The following is a 4,816-nucleotide window of genomic DNA, read 5'->3' as shown; positions in this document are numbered from 1 at the left end:
GGAATTTCAATTTATTATTGATTTGACTAAAAAAAATTAATTTTGGATTGTTTCTCAGCTCAGGGTCAAACAGGACACTAAAGTTGTGAACAGTCTGATTTTGGATGAAGTGTAATTCATAACAGCTGTGTCATAGTTGGTATCAGGAGGCATATGTACATACAAATTAGGAGGAGGCCTAGGCCACTCAGCCCTCAAGCCTGCTCTGCTATTCAATCATGGCTGTTCTGATTGTTACTTCAACCCCGCACTCCTGCCTACTCCTGATAACCTTTCACCCCCTTGTTAATCATGCATCTTTTTACCTGTGGCTTAAAAATATTCAAATAATCTTTTTTCACTGCCTTTTGTGGAAGAGTTCCAGAGACTCAGGTTAGCTTTGCTACCTCACAATGCCAGGGACCCGGGTTTGATTCTAACCTTGGGTGATTGTCTGTGTGGCGAATCCACAACAGGGCAAAGTAATGGTGGTGTGAGCTGGTCAGGAGAGTCCACAACAGGACATAGCAATGCTGGTGTGAGCTCCATGGCCTCTGGTGAACAGCCCATTAAGAAGAATCTGAAATCACGCACAAAGCAGTGTAAAGATGATTTTTTAAGGTATGGCTTTATTAATTGTGCCAATACAAATCAGAATGTGATACCCATGTGTGTTATACACAGGGCAGTTCTGGCAAATGGAAGTTTAAAACCTTCAAAACTTCAATTAAGGAATCTATGATTTTCTTTTTTAAATTTAGCGTATCCAATTCTATTTTACCAATTAAGGGGCAATTTAGCGTGGCCAATTCACCTACCCTGCACACCTATCTGGGTTGTGGGGGGTGAGGCCCATGCAGACACGGGGAGGATAAGCAAACTCCAAATGGATAGTGACAAGGGGCCAGGATTAACCCCGGGTCCTCGGCGCCATGAGGCAGCACTGCTAACCACTGTGCGACCATGTCACCCTAAAACCCTCAAAACTTCAAAAGCATTTGAAGACTAACCATGGCGAATTTGAGGACAAACCTCTTGATCTTTTTCCAAAGGATGCAGAGAGGACTTAAATCGTCAGTTGAGGTCCTCAGCAGAAATGTTACAAAGAACGACAAAGTAAAATTAGCCTCTTGCATGGTAGCTTACCGTGTAGCTGAAGAGAAAATGCCCCACACTGTAGCAGAGAGATTAATTCTCCCTGCAGCATTAGACAGGGTCCTAGATGAGAGGTTAGCTGAAAAAGTGAAATGCATCTCACTTAGTGATAAACAGTGGCTCACCAGGTTTGTGATATTGTTGAGAATTTAGAAGCCCAGCTTTTTTCTCATTTAAAATCAGTACAGAAGTTCTCAGTATAACTGTATGAAAGTACAGTGATGTTTCAGATTGTGCAACCTTACTAATTTACATTAGGTATGTTTGGCACAATGAGTTTGTTGAGGATTTGCTGTGCTACTTGACATTACCAACCCACACGACTGGCGCAGAGATTTTTGAAGCATTGAATAGTTAAGTGGTTGGAAAGTGCGGGCTCGACTGGCTTCATTACAGAGCAATCACAAGTGATCGAGCAGCCAACATGATTGGGAAAAACAGTTATAATTAAGATTAAGGAGGCAGTTGGTCAGGACATTGTATGGAATCATTGTTTTATTAACTGTGAGGCATTGGCATCAAAAGGAATTCCATCCAATCTTGAAGTGGTGTTGTAAGGAATTGTGAAAGTTGTGGATTACATTAAATGCAGCGCACGCAATACTCTGTGTTCTGATATGGGGGCCGAGCACACACATTTATTGTTTCACACAGATGTACGTTGGCTGTCAAGGGGTCAGGTGCTAGTCAGAGTTTCCTCCTTGAGAAATTGTCCTCTCTGGTTGATTTGTTTGCTGATGAAACTTGGATGCTAATGATGTCTTACCTGGCAGACATCTTTTCAATTCTAAATGAACTAAACCTCAAATTGCAAGGGAAGGATGAAGATTGGTTTCAGCACTGTGAAGAAATCACGGGCGTGATTCTCCGCCCCCCCCCACGCCGGGTGGGAGAATAGCGGGAGGGCCTCCCGACATTTTTCATGTCCGCCCGCTATTCTCCCCCCCACCACGCCCGACCCATGCCATGAATCGCCGCCCACCGTTTTTTATGGCGAGTGGCGATTCTCTGAGGCCGATGGGCCGAGCGGCCGGGCCTTCACACCCGTTTCAACATGGCAGCAAACACACCTGCTCGCTGCCGTCGTGAAACGGGCGTCAGATGCCCGTTTGGGTACCACGGCCGTGCCAAGGGGGGCATAGGCCCCCGATCGGTGGGCACCGATCGCGGGCCGTGCATCCGTAACGGACGCACTATTTCCCTCCGCCGCCTCGCAAGATCAAGCTGCCATGTCTTGCGGGGCGGCTGAGGGAAAAGACGCCAACTGCACATGCGCGGGTTGGCATTGTCCAACCTGCGCATGCGCGGCTGACGTCATCGGCCGCGTCAGCCGGCGTGACACTTGACGTGCGGCCTTGATGACTGTTGTCAAGGCCGCGCCACCATGACGCACGGGGCTGCGCTCCTAGCCCCGCCCGCGGGGGAGAATCGGCCCCGGAAGTGGGCGTGAAGACTGCCGTGGGTCACGGCCTGTCCTACGGCAGCCTTTACGATTCTCCGCATTTGTGGAGAATCTCGCCCCACAGCTTTCCAAAAGTCATTGCAAGTTTGGCAATTACCAGTGCAAAGTCAAAATTGCTACATGTTCCCCACACTGCTATGACTCATAGAAGAAAAGTAGATGGACTGGCAAGCCTTATTCACTCACATCTGGCTGCGCTGATCAACAGTTTTTGTCATTACTTTCCAGAGAAGTTTCAGATTTTGAGAGAGAAGTGGTGAGTGAAAAATCCCTGAGTTTGAGACCCCAGAATCAGTTGTTAACTTGCAGCTGACTCCAAATGAAGAAACTGAACTTCTGCGCCTCAGCTGTGATCTACCGGCCGCATTGCGCCGAATGCCAGGAGAGGCTTCCCAACAGCCGGTATGCCTCATGAGACCTAGCCTTGCCAAGGAGAACCAAGCCGGGCGCCGTTCAGTATTTGTCCCCAGAAACGGGGACCAGGCGGAATGGTATTTAGAGGGTCTCCCAAATGATCGGCGGCCCCCGGGTGGTCAGCATCCGGGCAGGATGGCACCATGGCACTGCTAGTGTCACCAAGGCACCTTGACACTGTCAGCCTGGCAGCACCACCTGTGCACCATGGCTGTGCCACCTGGGTGTCAGCCTGGTATTGCCAGGGTGCCAGGATGGCAGTGCCAAGGTGACAAGCTGACATTGTCCCCATTCTGAGAATCGGGCCCGGGGCTGCCCTGCCATATGTGGTGGGGGTGCAGGACCCCCCAACAGATGACTTGGGGCATTGGCGGGGGGGGGGGGGGGGGGCGTTCAGGGTTGTGTCAGGGGGATCTGAGATCGGGACGCCATTTTTAAATGACGTCCCGCTCCCTTCCTGCACTGAGGAGCTCCACTTGTTGGATTTTGTTTTATTTTGGTTAAATGCTAAAATGTTGAGGCCCCAGATGAGCCCTGTGACACACCACTATTCTCATCCCATTTATGCCAACTGTCTGTTTCTATTAGCCAGCTGGTCTTTAATCCAAGCCAATGTTACACCCTACGCCATGAAGTTTTATTTTCGCAATAACCTTTGATGTGGCACCTAATCAGATGCCTTTTGGAGTCAATTCTGGCATCAATAATGGAAGTCATAGAATTAGAAAAGCAGTTTCTTTTTCCTTTTACCTTTATTTGTCCTTCATTTTATTTTCCCATTCAAGTGACAACCTTCGGGACAAAGGACTTCAGGTTTGTCGGGTCAGCAATGCTAGAATTCAAAGCGGTGCCATTTGCTGGCTTTGCTTTTGCAAAGATTGTAGAGTTCACAAATTTTTAGTTCTACTTTATAAATATAAAACAGAGATTAATTTATGACATCTAAACTTGCAATTCTGTTCCTTTTCACCTTTAGCTGTTCATGCTCCAGTTCACAGGCTGTTAAGCATAAAAGTATTCTTCTTGAGAAGAGGTGAAGGAAATGTTACTGCCTTTATCATTGACAAATGGAGGCACTATGTGCCTAAAGTATATTTGTCCTTTACTGGGTCACCTTCAAGCCAGTTGTCCAGCAGGTATTCAGGGAATCAGTATGATGAATGAGAATTATTGAATGTCATCCTGCTCTGAAATGAAAGAACCACCTGTGACATATTTGGAATTAGTAGCCGCTGTACGATGAGCAGATCTATAAGACTAAGTGAAACATTTTAATTGTTAGGTTCTGAGACTAATGATCTTCGTGCAATAATGATCACATTGAAGCACCAAACATTGTGCATTGTCAGCTGGTTAATATAGTGCTATTCTGGACATACTGTTGCTTTGGAAATCCACAAAGCAGCTAACATAGCACCACATCGCCATCTGATCCACAGACAGGCAAACAGAGAGAGCTGCCCATTTTTCATTTTGAAGCACAAACAACAATAATGTGTATTAATATGACAGTTTTGATATAGAAAAATAGCCCAAGGCACCTCACAGTGTTATCGTGGGGAAATAGGCGCCAAGCCAAAGTGGAAATTCAGGAGAGGTCGGTTTTAAGGATGGTATTGAAGTGATAGAGGCAAGTTAAAGCAAGAGAGAAAACGATTGAGGAGGGAACTTTACAGAGAGCATAGAGTTTGCAGCTGAAGTTTCCAGTGGTTGGATAATGGGAGGGAGGTGTGTACAATGTAGAGTTTTATGGCTGTTGCTATCATGTTCAACGTAGTTACTGCAATAGGGAAGAGTGAGACTGTT

The 4,816-nt window shown here is 46.7% G+C and overlaps 1 pseudogene; it reads left to right on the top strand.

Moving 5' to 3' along the window:
• Positions 1–990: 990 nt before the first annotated feature.
• Positions 991–4,322, top strand: LOC119963661 (annotated as a pseudogene).
• The last annotated feature ends 494 nt before the right edge of the window (positions 4,323–4,816 follow it).

Source organism: Scyliorhinus canicula, chromosome 3, assembly GCF_902713615.1.
Source record: "Scyliorhinus canicula chromosome 3, sScyCan1.1, whole genome shotgun sequence".
NCBI classification, from domain to species: Eukaryota; Metazoa; Chordata; class Chondrichthyes; order Carcharhiniformes; family Scyliorhinidae; genus Scyliorhinus; species Scyliorhinus canicula.
Note: the sequence above shows the minus strand (reverse complement) of the source record. Positions and strands in the feature narration are given on the sequence as shown.